The following is a 23,086-nucleotide window of genomic DNA, read 5'->3' on the forward strand; positions in this document are numbered from 1 at the left end:
AGTTCCAACCCCCATTGAGACTCTGGCAACTGTCACACCTACAAGGTGGGGCCAGGGGAGGCGCCTGGAAACCCGAGAGCTGGATGGGTGAGCTCTCTCTCTGTGCTGGGACCCTGAACGGTGGAGGTGGACCGAGCAGAGCTCCAGAGAACACTGCTGGATTGCGATACACCTTCCCCAGACCCTGTGACCTACCTTTCCCTTTTTGTAAGTTGCCCACTAAATAAATCTTCCTTTTAACTAAGTGGAGTGGCCTTAATAATTTCACCAATACCAGATAGCGCCTTTTATGGACTGGTATCCAGCTTACCTCATAATGAGTCCTTGTGACATCATATGCAATGGGCCAATCACAGCTCAGGACACCCCACAGATTTTTGTTGTTGTTGTTGTTGCCCCCTCAGTTTCTATCCTGAACAACTATACTAATTCTTCTCATGCCTGTGATCAAATAGCTTTAAACAATCTACTTATGAGAGAGGAGCTTCTTTAACCTCAGATGTACATGGGTCTAAGGCAGCATAACAGGAAAACTTGTGGGGTGGACATCAGGAGTGTGATGCAGTTGTTATATAGTGTTTTCACCTCCTGTTCCTCCAAACACCAAAGTTTTTCTGGTAGGTCCTATGTGCAAGGATTGCACAGTATCCCTGACAGCACAGCCTGCTGGGGACCAAGTATTCAAACCTGTGTGGCAGTAGTGATATTCCACATCAAATCTCTTTCATGGACCCTGGTCCTTTCAATAACATTAATAAATGTAACAGAAAAACTTACAATGATAGACTGGAGAAACTTTGAGCTTCCCATGGTAATGGATACAGGTACATTAGCTGCTTCCTGCAGAATGTATGTGGGCTTCTCATGGAATTTCACTTCAGCCCTCAATTTCTATAGCAGTTTTGCTTTTTCCAGACTGAGCTCACCATTACTACTGACAGGGTCAAGGCTTTTAGGTTGACATTATAGTGGTGAATTACAGGAGAGCAACCATGGTGGGCCTAGTTCTCCTGCGTTAGTCATTAATAAAGAAATGGTCTTGTAATCTGAATGCAACTGCATAATCAGAGGCTTAGTTTCAGATACTCAGCACAGTAAGCCCCTTTGGTTTTGCGCCATCTTTCTGTGTAAATGGATGGATGTGTAAAAGATTATATCAAGTGAGAGATTCCAGATCCGGAAAGACAAATGCCAAAGGTCGTCTCCATTGGCTGTTTCTGGCTCCCAAACTTCTGAAGGGAGTATAAAACACATGGGAACAGACGGGGAGGGGATACCAATGGTACCTGACACCTAGATGCTTATGTCCAGCTTTCACTGTATGTATATTCCTATTACATATCTCTATATTGTATCCTCCTAGGGATCCTCCTGAGGTCCCCCAGGAGAGAATGAACCTAGCAAGAGTTGAAACCTAGCCCTGTGTGTGTATGTGGGGCTTTTGCTGTGGGGAAAAATGTGTAGAAGGAACAGACACATAGTTGTATATGTGTATAAGGGATTGCTAGAGCATGGCCTGTATATAGACTGTGTGTGTGTGTGTGTGTGTGTGTGTGTGTGAGAGAGAGAGAGAGACAGAGACAGAGAGAGACAGAGAGATAGAGAGACAGAGACAGAGAGAGACAGAGAGACAGAGACAGAGAAACCTTTTCAGTGTAAGGCAGGAGAGAGTCAGCATGACTCAACAGCATCCCTGTGTGTATGTGTGGCATTGGCTGTAGGGGATGAGGTACCTACCTAGCATGATATGACACTTAGCCATGAATGTGTGCTTTAAGCTTTGCTTTAGGGGAGGTTTTACTGGAGAGGACATGATACTCTAGCCATATACGGGTCCATTGACTATACGGGGATATACCTAGCAGGTTCTGAGATATGTGTAGGTTTGACTAGGCTGTAAGGGCCGGGCTATGCAGCAGGACCTGATAGTGAGCCATATATGTGTATGAGGGTCATTGGCTGTAAGGTAGGTGTCAAGACCTACTTGGTATCAACTTACCATAACTAAATCACCCTCTTACACACACACACACACACACACACACACACACACACACACACACACACACACTGAGGTGTCATGTCCTGATGGACTTCTTACTCTTTTACAGCCCTAGCTGTCCACACAGAGCTAGGTGTCAGGAGTAGCAATGTAGTCCCACCCTATAGCCATGCCATATACACGTACATGGCTACTTGTCAGGTCCTGCTAGAAATTTCCTTTATATATAGCAATGTCATACACACCCAGAGGTAGGTGCCAGGTCCTACTAGGTACCCCTCTCCTAAATCCAAAGCTCTATCCATAGGGCTAGGGAAAAACTAATGGGACCTCACAGCCTAATGAGGGTTCCTTCTGACCTGCATGCATGCTTGTTTGCATATGTGCATGTGCACATGCATGTATTTGTATGTTTGTGTCTTTATATGTTTGTATGTGTGAGTTTGGAGTTTTGGTGTCGGGGAGGACATACCTAGGAGATCTTCAAACCTAACCATGTTTGTGTTTTTGGAACTTTGGTTGTAAGGGTAGAGACAAACACCAGAACCTGACATTTGCCTTATATGAATATGGGGAGCTGTACTGGGGGTGTTTGCCTGTAGGTGAGAGGGTTCCTAGCAGGATATGACACCTAGCCCTGTGCGTGGGATTTAGCTGTATGGCAGTGGATCTCTAGGAGGACATGATGGCCAGCTGTGTAAGAGGAATATTGGCTACAGGGAAGGGTGGACCTAACAGAAGCTGACACATCCCTGTTTGAATGCTTTGAATCTAAAGCAGTTGAAAATCTAAGTGGGCATGCCACCAAGATGCAATAATATATGAATAATATATATACGTGTGTGTGTGTGTGTGTGTGTGTGTGTGTATACTTGTGGAGGAGGGGTTATGTAACAGTACCAGACATATAGATTCATGTAGGGTGGGAGCTTTGCCTGTAATGGAGGCAATACTTTGAAGGAGCAGTCAGATAGCATGAATTTGGGAGTCTTTGGTTCTAGGCAAGGGTATACCTGGTAGTACATGGGCTTAGATGTACCTATGTACAAAGAATGTGTGTGTGTGTGTGTGTGTGTGTGTGTGTGTGTCTGTGTCTGTGTCTGTCTGTCTGTCTGTCCATGTGGATGAGTGTAGCAAGACCAGACCAGACCAGACTACCAGATATGTGTAAAGGGAGCTTTGCCTGTAGTGGACGAAATGCCTTGAGGACTACTCAGTCACATAGCATGTATTTAGGAGTCTTTGGCCCCAGTGTTGGGTATACCTAGCATGATATAGGGTTAGATGTATGCTTGTAAACAGTTGAGTGTCTATGTGTGCATATGCATGAGGGGAAGGAGAGAGAGAGAGAGAGAGAGGAGAGAGAGAGAGAGAGAGAGAGAGAGAGAGAGAGAGAGAGAGAGAGAGAGAGAGAGAGAGAGCCTGTAGGAAAAGAACACCTAGCAGGAGAAGAACCTAGTTGGCTGCGTGTAAATAGGGCTTTGGATTTGGCTGTATGGGGGATCACAGGACAAAACACCTAGAAGTATATGTGGGGCTTTCATTGTATGGTGGCTACCTTCTAGGACTTGATAGGTAGCTAAGAGTTCTTTGAGTATGTGCACGGGTTTGTGGGAGCGTACATGCCTGAGTGTGTTTCTGAGTGTGTGACTATGTACCTAGCATTTGATTATAGGGTAGGGGTGGAATACTGGTCAGCTAGCTGTATAAGTGCATTTGGCCTTTGGATATAGGAGAGGAGGCAGGACCTAAGTAGATAGTCGGGGCTCTAATCAAGTGGGATAGCAGATCTTGACATGGTTCTCTCTCTGTCTCTCTCTGTCACTCTCTGTCACTCTGTCTCTCTCTGTCTCTGTCTATCTCTCTCTCTGTCACTCTGTCTCTGTCTCTCTCTGTCTCTGTCTCTCTGTCTCTCTCATCTGTATGTGTGTGTTGGTGTGTGCTTCTGTAGGTAGAGTATGGACTCCTAGAAGGAACAGCACATAGATGGCTGTGTATAAATAGGGCTTTGGCTGTATGGGGGAAACCTTGAAGGACATGACAGCTAGCTGAGAGTTTATGAGAACATGCATGGGTTCATACAAACGTGTGTGACTGTGTGTGCTTGTGAGTGTGTGGCTATGTGCCTGCATTTGACTATAGGCGAGGGGTACATATCAGTACTGATGAACTAGCTGTGAACAAGCCACTAGATTAAACATAGATGCCAGGGAGTGGTGGCACGTATCATTAATCCTAGCACTCGAGAGGCAGAGATCTGTTTGGATCTCTGTGAGTTCAAAGCCACCCTGGACTACATGAGATTGACTCAGTCTAGGAGAGAAACAGAGCCAACAGTGGTGACATATACCTTTAATCCCAGTACTTGGGAACCACACACATTTAATCCCAGCACTAGTAGGAAGTAATATGGCTGGGTGGAGAAATGTATATAAGGTGTGAGGAGACAGGAACTAAGGCCCTTTTGGCTGAAGGTTTTTTGACTGCAGCCTTTTCGGCTAGAGAGTTTTTTCTGAAGACTCAGAGGCTTTCAAACAGAGAATTCACAGAGTTAGTGAGGTAAGACATGGCAGTGGCTTGTTCCTTTGTCTCTCTAATCTTTCAGCATTTACCCCAAAATCTGGCTCCAGGTTTTTATTACAAGACCTTAGACATTCAAGCAGCAGGTTTTCCTTGCAAGGTTCTATGCACCCTTGTGCTCATGGTTCTTCAGCCCATTGTAGGCTAAGCAGCTGGCCACTGGCAGAGTGCCTGTCCTCCCATACAGGTGTAAGAGGATGTTCACGCTCTTCTCCACAACCTGTTACTCCATATTGGTTTGGGGACAGAGGATCAGAGGGGAGAGATGTGCTACTAGCCCCAATTTATCCCAAGATCCCTCTGAATCCATGCCTCAGCTGTCTCCCACTACACCTTTGCGCCTCTGCATCATGAGCTCAGTAACCACCTTCCCTGGAATTGGAAAAGGCTGCCTTTGATGGCATCATGCTTATTTGTCTGTAGACCAGTGTTTAGCCTAGACCAGATCTCAGAAAGTTCTTTCCTACCACAGGACCAAGCTTAGTGACTTCAGTGCTGCCCTCAGCCATGTGAGACCTACAAATGAGCCCTGGCATTCACTCCCTTCTGAGTGTCCACTCTTAATGGCAGAGAGCAGTGATCTTGGAGAGTTTCCATGACAACCCTAAAGGCAACTTTCACAAGAGGACATCCCAGCAGACAACCTGGCTGAATGCCCTAGCTCTGTGGTCATTGTTGCTCTGTCTAAGCCTCACCCCTGATGTGGGATCTGGATAAAATGTAGTTCCAAGACTGCTGCCTAAGTCATGTGCCCACTGTGCTCCAGGACAGGCCAGCAAAACCCACCTTCCAAAGTGGAGCAACATCCCAGCATTCCATCCACACTGATACCCATTTCCTTCCAGCCTGCTGTCACTTTCCTGTTAGGAGACAAATATAGATCTGATAAACACCCCACAGTAAGGGTCCTTCACCAGCAGCGAGACTGAACCAGCATGCAGTGGGACTGTGTCTCCTGTGATGAGATGGACAAAGGGACATAGGCAGGCTGCAAATGCAACAGCAGGGAGGGGAGGAGGGGGAGGAGGAGATTCACCTCTGCCCCAGTGTGAGGAAACATCTCCCTTGGACCTGACATTGAAGGGAAAGAAAGGTGAATGTGTACTCCTTTTCTATGTTTATGTAGACTGGCCCACAGGGGCTTCTCATTCATGGGCCACTTTGTGTGGGGTTTTGGCACAAAACTCCATTCTAAAAAGAACGCTATGGAGGCCAGCCCTGGCATATATCCCTTGTTAACTATGGGTTCTTGTGGAGAAGCCTTTGGTAAATGGCTTACCTTTTCCTGTGCTAGACTTCTTTGCTGGGTTAGTAGACACACTGCCATGTGGACTCCCTCCTGGGCTCCTCCCACTTTGGCTGTGGCACTCACAAATTGACAATTCCCACCCCATGTCTCAACCCTCAGGGAGGCTTATCGCTTAAAAAGATAACCACAGATGCCCGAGAAGCTTGGACAGTAGGATTGGAAATTCTCACAGCATCAACAAAAGAACACACCTGAGTCCAGATACGTAGATTAATTTGCTACTCTGCTGCCATGAGAAAACACTGACCAAAAGCAAGGAAGGGGAGGAAAGAGCTTCTTTCATTCACAGGTTCTAGTCCATCATGAAGCGGAAGTCCAGTCTTGACCTAAAGCAGAGATCACAGGGCTACACTGCTTATTGACCTGCTTTCCATATTGGCTCACCCTGCTTTATAGAGACTGGACCTCCTGCTTAGAGTCACACCCACAGTGACCAGGTCCCTCACACTCAACCATAAATTAAGGAATTGCTCCACAGGCCAGTCTGATAGATACAATTCCTCAACTGAGGTTTCTCCTTCCAGGTGACTCTAGTTTGTGCCAGGCTGACAAAAAACTACCCAGTACACACATTAAAGTCAGGGTCTGCACGTCATCATATCAGCCCTTATCCTGTTTAACGTCGCACAAAAAACCAGATAATGCATAATTTTATTCATTAACTTTCAATGTTTAGAGATTATTAATTACAAATAATTGAAATAAACACTATTATAATTCTTTACTCTCACATCTACATGAATTACTTAGTGAATCACCACAGCAGAAATAAACTTGGAGTCATTTAGTTGATTCCCAAGGCCTTGGTGATCTGCATGCTAAGAAAAAGTGCCACACACCTGTGTTAGCTGAGATCCCGGGATCTGGAGAAAGGATCCACCTGGTTTGAGGTTTTAGCTGAGGGTGAAGTCCACCCCCCTCCAAGAATTGGTGTAGGAATCCAGGTGGGCCAAGCTTTCCTTCCAATTTTGGGCATTATCTGGTCACCTGAGGAGGGGTTGTTTCAGGGGTGTGTCCGAATGCCAGGGCCATGGCTGGCAGAGGTAGCAGGTGTGGTTCCTTGAAGGGCACGAGGCCCAGGGTTTCAGGCCGTGATGTGGCCCACCTGCTCTGTTGGAGCAGTAGTTTAAATGGAGCTGAGTTTCCAGGCTCTGGCCTCTCCTGACTTCGTGGAAGTCGTGTGGCGGTTTGTGTGGCTGAGCCATGGACCCTTCTTTCAACCTGTCTGCACCTACAGTGGAGCCTAGGGAGGTGAGGATTCTGCTTCCACTCATCCAGCCTACCCCAGGCCTGGTATGCATCCAAGAAAGCCTGAACCTGAGGGCTAGCCTATAGGGACAGATGGACAGAGGGACAGAGACCCTGGAGGAAGGCTTTGTGGGGCCAGAGTGATGGAAGAATACTAGGATGGTTTGGTGTGATTTATCTGATTTTTTAAAACCATGGTGTTATTAAATCTTGTTCATATTAGAAATGGTTTAGGATTATTTTTTCCTAGAGGATTTACTCTCTAAATAGACATAAATGATGTAGGCAACACATAGCAAATGTGGAAATTATTAAAATGCTGTCAGATCATGGTAAATGTGTTTCTTATGCTGCTTAGTATTCCTGAAGACCACTGAATCCTGTGATAATTATTTCCAAGAGTGGAGTTCTGTTTTTCAATTTGAATGCATCTGTCTATGTTGATTTTTTTCAATGCATGAGTTTATCTGCCTAGTTTTTGTGTTTATGTACCTGTAATCCATCTAGTCTAGTCTAATCCATCTGCTCTAGTCTCTTAAGGCACATAGCATGGCCAGGGTCTCCAGCAGGACAATGTTCTCTCTCCTATTCCATGCTCATACCCATCTTTTGGTGTCTGCCCCTCCAGGCACCAGAACTCCCTTGAAGTCTTGGGCCTTGGTGAAGACAGGTGGAAAAACCTGGCTATCGGGTACTACTTGTGCAGTCCTGGAGCCACAGGTATGCAATCCCTTTTTACTGCTGGAGTTAATGTGATTTAGTGTTTTGTTCCTTTGGGAGATCAATTATGTGTGTCCTGGCTGTCCTGGGGCTCACTATTAAGCTCAGGCTAGTCTTGAACTCTTGACCTTCTCCCTCTGCCTCCGAAGTCTTGTCATGACTGGCTTGCCCAGCCACACCTGGGTTATGCACTTCTGTGTTGTTATGCTCTGCATTTGTGTTCATGACAGACACAGGCTTGTGGTTTCTGCTGTTTGCTTATTTGAGTATTTGTGAAATGCTGGCTTCATAGGATGGGGTAGGAATTGTTCCATCAGATTTTTGTACTCCAATGTGATTGTAGGGCAGGAACACAGAACTCTTGACTTCCACACAAGGAGAATTTACTAGGTTCAGTCCCCGACACTGCTGAAATGAAAAGGAGGAATTGTTACAATTTCTTCCCTTAATGTTTGGAGGAATTTACCATTAATCCTTCATAGAACTTGTAGCCTGGCAAGGCAGTTCCCACCTGTAATTCCAGCAGTCAGGAAGAAGAGACAGGTGGATCTCCGAGTTTTGGAGCAAACTGTTCTATATAAAGAATCCCAGGCCAGCCAGGGTTAGTAGATTAGTTATGCAGCTGAAGGTGCTTGCTACCCAGCTTGATGGTCTGAGTTCAATCCCCAAGAATTCACATGGTTGAAGGAGAGAACTGACTTTCACAAATTATCCCCTGTCCTGCACTGCACACAGTAGCACACACAACCCCAAACATGTATCTCTGTGTGTGAATTTCTAGGTGTATAGGATAATCCTAAAAAAAAAAAATCAAGGAGGGAGGTTAGGGTTAGGGTTAGGGTAAAGAAGAAAAATCAAGGAGGCTGGCACCTGAAGAATGACACCCAAAGTTGTACACGTGTAGACAAATCCACATAAACACCAATAGGCATGCACAACTGCCTCCACACACAAATACACACACACACACACACACACACACACACACACACACACACACACACACACACACACACACACACACACAGTGAGTATAAGAAAGAAGCTTCTGAAATTAGTGTGAGCATCAAGACTGAAATGCAGGCACTCACGGCTAACATCTCAACACAGAACAGTGAAGGCTTCATTATTCCACTAAGATGAATTCCTGATAGTCAATGACTGAAACGTAACCAAATTCACAGGTTAAAGAAAAATTCCTCAGTTAATTTATCTCTCTAAGAACAAAGAAACCCTTGCCAAGAAGAATAGAAATCTCAGAAACTACACAGAAAATACTAACAACTCAGACCATGTAGACATTTACACATTTTCATTTCAGAAGAGAAATTCTATAGCAAAGTGTTCATGTCAAACTATAAAAATATATATGTACTAATAAATTCTTGACTTTGTTAATTACAAGGAACTCTCATACAGTGATAGGAAAAAGACCTATGGCTTCATAGGAAAGGATGAATCCTTATGGTAAAGGTGTTTACAGACATTTGAATTGATTAGTCACCTTTGAGGGAGGACCTGCTGCTGAGTGTCAGGCAGGGAAGGCCAGGGAGAAGGGGCTGAAAACAGCCAGGAATGTCTTGCTTTTGTGGCTGACAGGCTGTGTAGGGTCAGGATAATCCATAGTCCCACGCACCTCATTTCTCCCCATCAGTCCATAGAGCAGGTGTTCTGGAACCTGTAGGTTGTGACCCCTTTAGCAAATGTCTGTCTCCAAAAATATTTGATTATGATTCATAGCAGTAGCAAACTTACAGATATGAAGTAGCAACAAAAGTAATTTTATGTTTGGGGATCACCACAACATGAAGAACTGTATTAAATAGTCACAGCATTAGGAAAGTTGAGAACCACTGTTTAAAGTATGAGAAGAGTAAGGTGTAACATGGTGGAAGTAACACAGGTCTCAGGGTTGGGCGCTCTCCCAGCCCTTCTCCTTACAGGCTGCTGGAGGGTAAAGAAGTGGCCTTGTCTTTGAGATGAGGGGGACTGTCCCTCAGCATTTGACTCTTCTAGTGCTCCATGGAAGTCTGTGCAATGTATTTGTCAATGAAATGGAAAGTCAACCAATGGCAGGGAGTTTTTTTTTTTTTTTTTTTTTTTTTTGGTTTTTCGAGACAGGGTTTCTCTGTGTAGCTTTGCGCCTTTCCTGGAGCTCACTTGGTAGCCCAGGCTGGCCTCGAACTCACAAAGATCCGCCTGTCTCTGCCTCCCAAGTGCTGGGATTAAAGGCGTGCGCCACCACCGCCCAGCTCGGCAGGGAGTTTTATAAGCATATTTTTATGTGAAAATACTTTCATGTTAAATAAAAAATAACCGATTTTAAAAGCAGGTAAAAGGAAAAATGAAATACAAATAAAACCCAACAAATGTATGTAAAGATTTTTCTTAGAAATGAATGTCTTCTCTTTGAAAGACATTTGTTGCTCTTTTCAACTTTTCTATGAATTTCAAATCTATACACCAACAAGACTGGAGCAGGCTATGAATCAGGCACTGCAGCACACTCTATGCCAGACACATGCGTTGTCAGGCCATGCTCAGTACAGACCTTGTCTGAAACGCATGTGCACAGACTTCCCTTACATCTGAGAACACTTTAATCACAGAGTTCAAGTAATAGAGTCAATAGTAATCTTTTACAAAGCAGAGAAATGAGAGGTCTATGAGGTGGTTATTTATTCAAACAATTTATAAAACTGGGTATTAAGGACAAGCTCTTATAAACAAACTAAGTAAAACATTCGATTTATAGGCCACAGGATGACAGATTGTGGTTTAATGTATAAACAATAGATGTATACACACATGCAAAGGTTTTCAAGATTCACTGGAAAGGAATTTTCATTCATCCTGTATGACTTTGGTGTGAAAATTTTTCTTTCATTGTTTTATTCAGTGCTTCCATATTTATTAGACTATGCAATTATGTTCATGGGGATTTTATTTCTACACTTCAGGGATTTTTTTTTTAATTTAAATTTTTGTGGGCTTACGCATTTATGAGTACACTCATGCCAGGGCACATGTGTGGAGGTCAGAGGACAACTTGCCAGTGTCCATTTTCTCCTTCTGCCATGGGGGTTCTGGGAACTGAACTCAGGCTGTGAGATTTGATGACAAGTGCTTAAACTTTATCCTGCCCAGAGTCTTTGACTCTTAGATGTGAAGTTTGCATTCCAGTTGGGGATAGTGTTGTATCTCAGAAAGAATCATGCTCAGTGACGCTTGGGGTCTCGTTGATGCACTGAGAAGTCTTGGATATTTCAAACCACTTCCAGCACCATGTCAGTTTTTTGGTGAATTATTTCCTAGAGACAACATGGGGGTTGGGGAAAATTGACAATAAATGTCATAATCTCAAAATAAAGATTTTTAAGAATTTTATCGAGGACTTAAAATACAGAAATTTTGAAATGGTTTAATTTTTGAAAGTTTCTCATTAGGGCTAACGAGACAACAAAAGAAGATTGTTTTGTTATTTTGACAATAATATTGTGAGTGCCTGTTTACTGCTTTAGTAAACAAAGTAAATCATTTAACAAATGTTTAACCAAAACTATTTTCTTTCTTTGAAAGTAAAAGAACTGATAAATATGTCTCAAATACACTAGAGTGATGTAATGTAAATGAGTGTATGTAAACTTTGAAATTTCTTTATAAGGGGCTGGAGAGATGGCTCAGTGGTTAAGAGCCCTGCCTGCTCTTTCAGCTCCCAGAAACCACATGGTGGCTCACAACCATCTCTAGTGGGATCTGATGCCCTCTTCTGGCATAAAGTTGTACATGCAGATAAAACACTCATACATAAATAAATAATAAAAATCTTAAAAAAAGAAATTTATAAGAATTGAAACTTTTTTCTTTCAGTGAAAATAGATGTTTTCATATAATGTTCTAATACTTTCCCTAACCCAGCATATGTGTGTTTTGCCTTTCAATACAGGTGTGGCACACCCTTGAGTGTATCATGAAGACAGAGATCTATGTTGTCCATTATCATCCTCTATCACTTTTCACCTAACTTTTTTTTTTTTTTTTTTTTTTGGTTTTTCGAGACAGGGTTTCTCTGTGTAGCTTTGCGCCTTTCCTGGAACTCACTTGGTAGCCCAGGCTGGCCTCGAACTCACAAAGATCCACCTGCCTCTGCCTCCCGAGTGCTGGGATTAAAGGCGTGCGCCACCACCGCCCGGCTCTAACTTTTTTTTTTAATTTAAATTTTTTTCATTTTACATACCAACCACAGTTCTGCCTCCCTCTCTTCCTCCTGTTCCTCCCCTACCTTCCCCCAACTCCATCCATCCCTCAGAGGGTAAGGCCTCCCATGGGGAGTCAACAAAGTCTGGCACATCAAGTTGAGGCAGAACCAAGTCCCTCCCCGTTGCTTCAAGACTGAGAAAGGTATCCTTCATAGGGAATGTGCTCCAAAAAGCCAGTTCATGTACCAGGGATAAATTCTGGTCCCACTGTCAGGGGCTCCACAAACTGCTCAAGCCACACAACTGTCACCTACATTCAGAGGGCCTAGTTTGGTCCCATGTAGGTTCCCCAGCTGTCAGTCCAGAGTCCTTGAGCTCCGACTAGCTCTAGTCAGCTGTCTCTGTGGGTTTCCCCATCATGATCTTGACCCCTTTGCTCATATAATACCTCCTCCCTCTCTTCGACTGGACTCCAGGAGCTCCACCCAGTGCTTAGGTGTGGATCTGTGCATCTGCTTTAATCAGGTACTGGTGAAGGTTCTATGATGACAATTAGAGTAGTCATCAATCTGATTACAGGAGAAGACCAATTCAGTCTTAGCTGGGGTTATCCTTGTGGATTCCTGGGAATTTCCCTAGTACCAGGTTCCTCCCTAACCCCATAATGGCTTCCTCTATCAAGATAGCTCTTTCCTTGCTCTCCCTCTGTCCCTTCCCCAACTCAACCATTCCCTTTCCTCATGTTCTCATCACTCCTTCCCCAAGGCTACCAGTTACACAGGAGATCTTAACTATTTCCCCTTCCTAGGATGATCCATGCATGTCCCTCTTAGGGTCCTCCTTGTTACCTACCTTCTCTGGGGTTGTGGATTGTAGCCTGGTTATCCTTTGTTTTACATCTGATATCCACTTAAGAGCGAGTACATACCGTGTTTGTCTTTCTGGGTCTGGGTTACCTCACTCGGGATGATTTTTTTTCTAGTTCCAGCTATTTGCCTGCAAATTTTATGATGTCATTGTTTTTCACAGCTGAGTAATACTCCATTATGTAAATGTACCACATTTACTGTATCCATTTTTTGGTTGAGGTGCATATAGGTTATTTCTAGGTTTTGGCTATAATAAATAATGGTGCTATGAACATAGTTGAGGAAGTGTCCTTGTGGTATGATTGTGCATCCTTTGGGTATATCCCCAAGGGTGGTATTGATGGGTCTTGATGTATATTGATTCCCAATTTTCTCATGAACCGCCATACTGATTTCCAAAGTGGCTGTACAAGTTTGCACTCCCACCAGCAGTGTGGATAAGTGTTCCCCTTCTCCACATCTTCTTCAGCATAAGCTGTCATCAGTGTTTTTGCTCTTAGCCATTCTGACATGTGTAAGATGGTTATCTCAGAGTCATTTTGATTTACATTTCCCTGATGTCTAAGGATGTTGAGCAATTCCTTAAATGTCTTTTGGCCATTTGAGATTCTTCTGTTCAAAATTTTTTTGTATAGATTTATACCCCATTGTTTAATTGGATTGTTTGGTGTTTTAATGTCTAGTTTCTTGAGTTCATTATATATTTTGGAGATCAGCCCTCTGCCAGATGTGCGGTTGGTGAAGATCTTTTCATATTCTATAGGCTGTTTTGTCTTATTTACCATGTCCTTTGTCTTACAGGAGGAGCTGCTCAGTATTAGGTCCCATTTATTAATTTTTGCTCTCAGTGTCTGTGCTACTGGTGTTTAGGAAGTGATCTCCTGTGTCAATGTGTTCAAGGCTACATCCCATTTTCTCTTCTATTAGGTTAAGTGTAACTGGATTTATGTCGAGGTCTTTGATCCATTTGGACTTTAGTTTTGTGCCTGGTGACAGATATGGATCTATTTGCATTCTTCTACATGTCAACATTCAGTTATGCCAGCAACATTTGTTGAAGATGCTTTCTTTTTTCCATTGCATTATTTTTTGATCTTTATCAAAAATCAGGTGTTCATAAATGTGTGGATTAATGTCAGGGTCTTCAATTTGATTCCATTGATCCACAGGTCTGTTTTAATGTAAATACCAAGCTGTTTTTATGACTATAGCTCTATAGTAGAGCTTGATATCAGGGATGGTGATACCTCCAGAGGTTCCTTTATTGTACAGGATTATTTTGGCTATCTTGGGATTTTGTTTTTCATATAGTTGAATACTGTTCTTTTGAGGTCTAAGAATTGTGTTTGGATTTTGATGGAGATTGCATTGAATCTGTAGATTGCTTTTGGTAAGATTGCCATTTTTACTATTTTGATCCTACCTATCCACATCATGGGAGATCTTTTCATTTTCAGATATCCTCAATTTCTTTCTTCAAAGACTTAAAGTTCTTGTCATATAGGTTCTTTGCTTGTTTGGTTAGAGTTACCCATGATAATTTGTTATTTGTGGCTATTGTAAAGGGTGATGTTTCTGATTTCTTTCTCAGTCTATTATTTGTATATAGGAGGGCTATTGACTTTTTTGAGTTAATCTTCTATCCTGTCACATTACTGAAGGTATTTATCAGCTGTATGAGTTTCCTGGTAGAAGTTTTGGGGTCATTTATGCATACTATCATATATCTGCAAATTTCAAAAGTTTGACTTCTTCCTTCCTTTCATTGGCTTATTGCTCTAGCTAGAACTTTGAGTACTATATTGAATAGATATGGAAAGAGTGGACAACCTTGTTTTGTTCCTGATTTTAGTGGAATTGCTTTGAGTTTCTCTCCATTTGATTAAATGTTGGCTGTCAGTGTGCTGTAAATTGTCTTTATTATGTTTAGGTATGTTCCTTGTATTCCTGATCTCTCCAAGACCTTTATCATGAAGGGGGTTTGGATTTTGTCAAGACTTTTTCAGCATCTAATGAGATGACCATGCGTTTTTTTTTTCTTTCAGTTTGTTTATATGGTGTATTACATTCACAGACTTTTATATGTTGAGCCATCCTTGCATCTCTGGGATGAAGCTGCCTTGGTCATGGTTATAATTGTTTTGATGTGTTCTTGGATTTGGTTTGCCAGCATTTTATTGAGTCTTTTTGCATCAATGTTCATGAGGGAGATTGATCTGTAATTCTCTCTTTGTTGCATCTTTGTGTATTTTGGGTATTAGGGGAACTGTAGCCTCATAAAAAGTTTGGCAATATTCCTTTTCTTTCTATTGTGTGGAACAATTTGAAGAGTATTGGTATGAGCTCTTCTTTGAAATTCTTGCAGAAGTCTGTGCTGAAATTATCTGGCCCTGGGCTCTTTTTGTTTGGGAGACTTTTAATGACTGCTTCTATTTCCTTAGGGATTATAGGTCTATTTAAATTGTTTATCTGTTCTTGATTCAATTTTGCTATGTTGTACCTATTTAGAAAATTTTCCATTTCTTTTTGATTTTTCCAATTTTGTGGAGTACAGGTTTTTGAAGTATGACTTGATGAGTCTCTGGATTTCCTCTTTGTCTGTTATGTCTCCTTTTTCATTTCTGATTATGTTAATTTGGACATTCTCTCTCTGCCTTTTGATTAGTTTGGCTAAGGGATTGTTTATCTTGTTGATGTTCTCAAAGAACCAACTCTTTGTTGCATTGACTTTTTTCTGTTCTCTTTGTTTCTATTTCATTGATTCAGCTCTCAATTTGATTATTTCCTGGCATCTATTTTCCTGGGTGAGTTTGCTTCTTTTTCTTCTAGAGCTTTCAGTTGTACTGTTAAATTGATACTGTGAGATTTCTCCATCCTCTTTATGTGGACATTTAGTGCTATGAATTTGCCTCTTAGTACTGCTTTCATAATAACTCATAAGCTTTGGTATGTTATACATTTATTTTCATTACATTCTAGGAAGTTTCTAATGTCTTTATTTCTTCCTTGACTCAGTGGTGATTCAGTTGAGCATTATTCAATTTCCATGAAATTGTAGGCTTTCTGTAATTTTTGTTGTTGTTGAAATCTAACTTTAAGCCATGGTGGTCTGATAAAATACAGGTTATTCCCTTTTTTGTATCTGTTGTGATTTGCTTTGTGACTGAGTATTTGGTCAATTTTATAGAAGGTTCCTTAGAATGCTGAGAAGAACATATATTCCTTTGTGTTAGGGTGGAATGTTCTGTAGATATCTATTAAGTCCATTTTAGTCATAACATCTGTTAGATCTCTGATTTCTCTGTTAATTTTCTGTCTGGCAGACCTGTCCATTGGTGAGTGTGGGTTGTTGGAGTCTCTCACTACTAGTTTGTGGGGTTTGGTGTTAGATGTAAGCTTTAGTAATGTTTCTTTTACATATGTTGGTGCCCTTGTATTTGGGGCATAAATGTTAAGAATTGAGACTTCATGTGATGACTATGTAATGTCTTTCCTGATCTATTTTGCTTTTAGTTTGAAGTCTATCTTATTAGATATTAAAATAGCTGCAGCAGCTTGCTTAAGTCCATTTGATTGGAAAGTCTTTTCCCAACCTTTTACTGTTAGTGTCTTTCTTTGAAGATGAGGTGTGTTTCTTGTATGCAGCAGAAGGATGGATCCTGTTTTTATATACATTCTGTGGTGTGAGTGTAGTGTGTGTGTGTGTGTGTGTGTGTGTGTGTGTGTGAGAGAGAGAGAGAGAGAGAGAGAGAGAGAGAGAGAGAGAATAGTGCTTTGATTGAAGGCAGGGGACTGTTGCTGGAGGGCTTCTCTCCAGGTTCCACCAAGCCCCGCAGTCCCACAATCCACATATAAAATAATCACTCAGACACTTATATTATTTATAAACTGTATGGCCGTGGCAGGCTTCTTGCTAACTGTTCTTATATCTTAAATTAACCCATTTCTATAAATCTATTACTTGCCACGTGGCTGGTGGCTTACCGGCGTCTTTACATGTTGCTTGTCCTGGCGATGGCTGCAGTGTCTCTCCCTCCTTCTTCCTGTTTCCCCAATTCTCCTCTCTCCTTGTCCCACCTATACTTCCTGTCTGGACACTGGCCATCAGTGTTTTATTTATATAGAGCGATATCCACAGCAGGGGACAGTCAGCATGGCCTGACATCACCCATTGTGTATGTGTGGCACTGGCTGTAGGGGATGGGGTACCTAGGATAATGTGAGCCCCTGTGGGTGTGCTGGGATTGGAACCTGGTTCTCTGGAAGAACAGTCAGGGCTCTTAACAAGTAAGTCATAACTCCAGCCTTCATACTTCATATTTAGATGCAATCAGTAGCAATGCCATATTGTGGAAAAGCCCATCAGGCATGGCAGGAATTTGTAGGTTGTATTTGCCCTCTTCTATGGAGTATAGGCAAAGATTTGTGTTAGGGGTCAGAAAGACAGTGAGTGTGGGGTCAACGAAGCCTTGAAAGACAGGGAGAGAAGTCTTAGAGGCATGGGACCATTGCTGTGGTCTGTGGAAAGACCCCACCCTCTACTTCAAAAGTGATTGAAGTAGGGATATCTGAAGATTTTCATACTGATTGGAAGGCACAAAAACGATGTGAGGAAAAAACTGCCCCAGAGGGACTGTCAGTTCAGGCTTTGTTGAAATAATTAATGTGTAACACATCCAACCTCATGAGCTGAGGCAATTTAGAGAAGCATATGGCACTTCTCTTTAACATACTTGTCACCAAGAGCATAGGAAGCAGTGGATAACTACAGAGTTTTTCACTGGGGATTAATAAACTAATGCATAAAGAGATGAGACTGGAGAATGTTTGCACTTTAGGAGCATGTTCATTAATTGAAATAATTTGTGATACATAATCCGTAAACATAAAAGTGCTGAGAGAAAGGTGGTGCAGAAATTGTGGGAGTGGCCAACCAAAGACTGGTCCAGCTTGAGACCCATGCCATGAGAGGGAGCCCACCCCTGACACTGCCTGGAGGGCCAGGACCCAGAGACTGCATAGTCCAGAGACCAGGGATAGACTCAAACACAACTGGGAAAAAAGTCAATGAAATGATTTCTATTGATATTGTGCTATACTCAGAGTTTGGTGCCTAGCCCAATTGTCATCAGAGAGGCTTCACCCAGAAACTGATGGAAAACAGATGCCAAGGCCTACAGCCAGACATTCGGCTGAGCTTGGGGAATCCTGCAGAAGAGCAGGGGGCAGGATTGTGGGACCTAGAGGAGTCAAGGAAGACACCACAAGAAAATCAACTAACCCGGGCTCATAGTAGCTTACAGAGACTGAACCAGCAACCAGAGACTGACCTAGGCACTCTTCATATGTTACAATTGTGTGTCTTGGTCGTCTTGTGGGACCATAACAGTAGGAGGAGGGGCTGTCTCTGACTCTGTGGCCTGCTTTTGGAACCCTATCCTCCTACCTGGTTGCCTTGTCCAGCCTCAATAGGAGAGCAGGTGCCAAGTCTCAATGCAACTTGATATGCCACAGCTGGTTGATATCATGGGAGGCCTACACTGTTATGAAGAGAAATGAGAAAGAATGGATGCGGGGAGGGAGGGGAATCTGCAATCACAATGTAACAACACTGAACACACACACACACACACACACACACACACACACACACACACACACACAGAGAAAGAAAGAAGAAAGAAAGAAAAGAAAATGAAAAGGCTTTGACCTTGGCCTCTAGAAGGAAATCCAGGCAGCTGAGAAGATTTTCTCATTGGAAGAATACAGTGAACAGGGATGGGGTTTTCTCACCCTGGATGGTTCCGAGGAACAGGTGACAGTTTCCGTATATTCTGTAGACTAAGAAGGAGTGGTAACAACCTCTCAGGGAGATGGGAACCTCCACCTAGAGAAGAAAGGGGGAGCATCTTCATCCACTATAGCTACTAATTAGGAATGTTGAGCATCTTGATCAACTGATAGCTACTAATTTAGGCTCCTCATCTGATACAGTGCAAACTTAAAGCAGTCTTTCTGATAATTAACATTGTGTTTTGATATTGATACAATAGATTAAATCCATGCTTATTTGCATGTTATGACTATCAGAGAACCAGGCTCAGATACAGAATTAAAATACAGTGTCGGTTATGGATGCGAATGCTGCATTCTGCTTAGTTCTCAGATGAAACCAGCTTGTCAGAGATGATTATTCATGTCTCAGTGACTTTGAAGTTCATTGTTAAAGAGAGCCATTGTTTAATGATGTCCATTATTCTAGTGTATAATCTTATTGAGTGGATATTAAAAACAAGGTACTAAATGTACCCGCAGCAGTCACCACATGATGGCCTCACTTTATGGACCACTATCCAGATATCCCCTCTCCTAGATGTTGTGAAACCTGTGCTGGTATCTCATGCATGGCAGGGAGGAGCTGTGTCACTGTGCCATGCTTGGACACCTCAGATAAGGGTACTCATGCCCATCTGACCCAGTTCTCCATGATTTTACATATTTGCATGAGTACATTTCTTTAAAGACAGAGTTGCCTGTCACATAGGCTGCCTTCAAACTCTCTGTGTAGCTGAGGATAACCTTGGACTTCTGCTCCTCTGTCTCCCAAGAGAGCTGGGATTACAGGCATGTGCCAGTAACCCTGATGTATGTGGTACTCAGAATTGAACCCATGACTGCTTGTGTGCTCAGCAACCACTCTCACTACATACTGAGACCTGGGCTGTTGGTTTTGTTGGTGAAGAGCCCCATGTGCCTAGGATGGTGTTTAGTCTTGTTACATCCCATTGATAAGTAGAACAAGTATCCAATGGTCCATCTGCTGAACTCCTTGTGTCTGGAAAAAAATGAAAACCCAACATTTAACAAGAAGTTACTGCTTAGAATAAGGGTGTATGACTTGTAATCTGAGCACTTGGGAGGTGGAAGCAGAATGATCAGGACTTCAAGGCTGGCTTCAAACACGTAGCAGTTTACAGGTCTACATAGGATACTTCTTGAACAACAACAACAATGAAAAAGATACCAAGATCCAACCACCCAGAAAACCAATGTGGAGAATTCTCAAAAGAAAGCAAAATATATATCCACATATGCTCCAACTATGGCACTCTCTGACATAAGTCCAAAGGACTGGACGTTCTGCTCCACATGCTCAGCCATGTTCATTGCCACTCTATTCACAATAGGAACAAAATGGGGAAATAATCAAAGTGGCCTTCAACTGATTAACCAGTAATGAAGATGTACAGATACACAGTGGAATTCTATTCTTCTCTAAGGACAAATGAGATCATGAAACATGCTGGTGAATGGATGAACTAGCACATATGATACTGAGTGAGGTGACAGAAGCTAGAAAATCAATTGATAGAAGTTCTCTTTGTGGATCCTAGCTCCAAATCTTTAGGTATGAGAACATATCATGAAGTAACCACAGATGTGAGGAATATAAAAGGGGACTGGGGGTATGGCCAGCTGTGGAGAGGGGGATATTAGGACACAAGTGTTCTGAAAGTGAAAATTATAAAGAAAGGTAGACAGTTGAGGGGATACTGGACTGCTAGTGCAGACAATGAACCGTGAAGAGATGAGAGTGAAAACCCAGTTCAAATTGACTTCACCAACCTGGATCAGACTTTGATGAGTCTAATACCAGGAGGTTCACTGTCAGCATATTTAAAACACAGCACAATTTGGGAAAAGGTTGCCAGGCACAATAATTCCAGTTTTAGGAGCATAATAAAGCTTAAAGTGTTACTATATAGCAACTCCTTTACAAAGTACATGTGACTATGAGGGTGGATACTAGAGATAAAAGCCTACAATACAGTGTGGTCTCTGAGAGGGCATAGAGGTCAGCAGGCCATAAAGAACATCTGGCATCTTCTCTAAGGATGGATAATGATCTAGGGAGTAAAGAGTCAAGGATAATCAATCTGAGGCGTTTGAGGTCTTCCCTCTATAGCAAAAGTTAGGTGAGGCTCCACAGATAGTAGAAGTGTCACCAGGTCATTAACAGATTCCACTCCTAGTCTTCTGGATGGAAAAAGAGGTACTTTATCTCCTCCACTGAGAAGAGTCCCCTGTGTGGTTAGGTTCCTGGTTTCCCTAGTGATCTATGCACACAAGGAATTTTGTGCACAGCCAGCTACATTCTCTGGGCAAGGGGAGGAAGGGAACCACTGAGAAATAGCACCACCAAGAATGATTGAAGAAGCCATAGGAAAAATATCATGTTTATTTAAAAACTCATACAAAACATTGAGGAAGCGCTGACAGCCCTACTTGCTTCTCTGTGGAATTGTAATAAAATCCTGAAACCTGGAGAGTTTTCTCAGAATAGCAGAGCTCAGGTCCATATGCTTGCCACACCACCCCACTTCCTCTTTTGCTAAACCGACAGAAGCCCCAAATTTCTCCAGTTTCCTGCAGGTGAATGCATCTAGCATTTCAGAATGAAGATGGGGTGTGTGCTTGAGAGTCACTCCATCCCCTGATAAGTGAGGAACGTGGAACTTCAGAAAGAGGCAGTAATCCTGGGTGTGCAGTGGGTGAGCTTTGCAGCTAGTGATAATGTAAGCAGGCAGTGTCTGTTGAGCTGAAGGTCAAGTTCTCCTTCCTCACCTGCCCAAGAGCACCCATGTGTTGGATGAGTTTAGGCATAGGTACTCCAATGACCACCCTCTCTGTGGCACTGCCATACTTTTGGTAGAACCTTGGTAAGCATGGTTGGTCTCTGTGGTATGATTTTGTTGAAGATCTCCCCAGACTTTTCAGGGGTTCAACCGCATCACTGGAATGTTCCAGAAATGGACAAATTTGGGAAGAATGTCTTGCCAGTGCTCTCTCTGCTGCATCCAGTAAGAGAAGCTTTGTTTCTGTGGTGTGGGACTTCGTGGGCTCAGAGCTTGTCTTCCTGTTGAATTCAGATTGTCTCATGGACTAGGAGTGGTACACATGGCAAATTGGATCCTGGCTGTATGAAGCCTCAGACCCTAGTTTGAATGTTTGCTTCCTAGCAAGGGGCTTTCTAGCATGTTGGAAAATCTTCAATCAAGGAAATATTTCAATTAAACATTTCTTATAGTTGCATGACTGCCTACATTCTCTCTCAGATAAATTGTTGGTCATTAAAGCTAAATGTGCATTGACAAAATACATGTGTGTAATTTTCTATGTTATAGAAATGAAGTTCTATCATTTGAGGTGATAAAACTAACTGTAAGCATCATAGCCTAACAAAAACACTGGGGTCAGAAATAAGAAACTTTTTGTTGAACAGGGGAGTCTAAAAGACTCTCAAACCAGGACAAGGCCATTGCTGTTGTCCTTGGTTGCCTCACAAATTCAAGGTCAGACTGTACTTGTGAAGTTACCGTGTACTTCAGTCACAGGAATTGGAGGGATCGAGGGCTAACTAACTGAAAGCCTCCCTCCATGAGGACTGCCCTTCACAGTATGAGAGGGTGTTATGTAAACTGACAAGGTGGAGGAGAAATCTGTTGCCATATCCAGCTGCAGTTCTATGAACTGTAAAAATGAATGGGCCTGCAAGATAACTGTAATAGTGGCATTTTTATTTGGATAAAGCAATGATATTCTAAAGAATATGTCTGGTACTACAAACCTAGACAACTAACCTTGGATGGAGAGGTCATCAACCAGTTAGTAGAAGAGAGCTACTACTTCCATTTTCCTAAACCATTGTAATATCTAACTGTATTCCAAATGCATAACCTTGTACAGATAATTGTAGCAATTGACCTTCATCTAACCAGCTTCCTTTTTAAACATGAGACTGTTATAGAGACCCACAGCTGGTCAAAATGCAGAGAAGTGACTATGCTGTGCTAAATCTAGACTGATGAATCTGCAGTTGTGCCTTTCATGGAACAGGTAAGCTCTGCCTCTCAATAACGTGGTTACATATGCAAGAGAAAACTGACAAAGGCCATTCACATACAAATGGGGACAGGGAGAATTCCACATGGACACCACTAGAAGAAGAGTTACAGTTGTCAGTGCCCACTGAGAGAGAGGGAGAGTCAGTCTCCTCCAGGAACAAGCTCCCACATAGGATGCTCAGTCCCCCAGTGGTCTGCCCTGGACACAGGGACAAATGAACAAAGCTAACTGGACTCAGTAGATTATATATGCA

The 23,086-nt window shown here is 42.6% G+C and overlaps 1 long non-coding RNA gene across 3 annotated transcripts in view; it reads right to left on the reverse strand.

Moving 5' to 3' along the window:
• The window catches only part of LOC121824701 (uncharacterized), a 71,433-nt gene that overhangs the window by 21,375 nt on the left and 26,972 nt on the right, over positions 1 to 23,086 (reverse strand). For 2 of the 3 annotated variants that reach the window (XR_013046676.1, XR_013046677.1), the window contains exons 3-4: positions 18,721 to 19,762; positions 18,374 to 18,467 (exon numbers count right to left, since the gene is read on the reverse strand). This is a non-coding gene — a long non-coding RNA (uncharacterized LOC121824701). Of the gene's footprint in view, positions 1 to 7,128; positions 8,268 to 18,373; positions 18,468 to 18,720; positions 19,763 to 23,086 lie in introns of those variants that run through there. The other variant, XR_013046678.1, reaches the window with a different exon arrangement.

Source organism: Peromyscus maniculatus, chromosome 21 (genome assembly GCF_049852395.1).
Source record: "Peromyscus maniculatus bairdii isolate BWxNUB_F1_BW_parent chromosome 21, HU_Pman_BW_mat_3.1, whole genome shotgun sequence".
NCBI classification, from domain to species: Eukaryota; Metazoa; Chordata; class Mammalia; order Rodentia; family Cricetidae; genus Peromyscus; species Peromyscus maniculatus.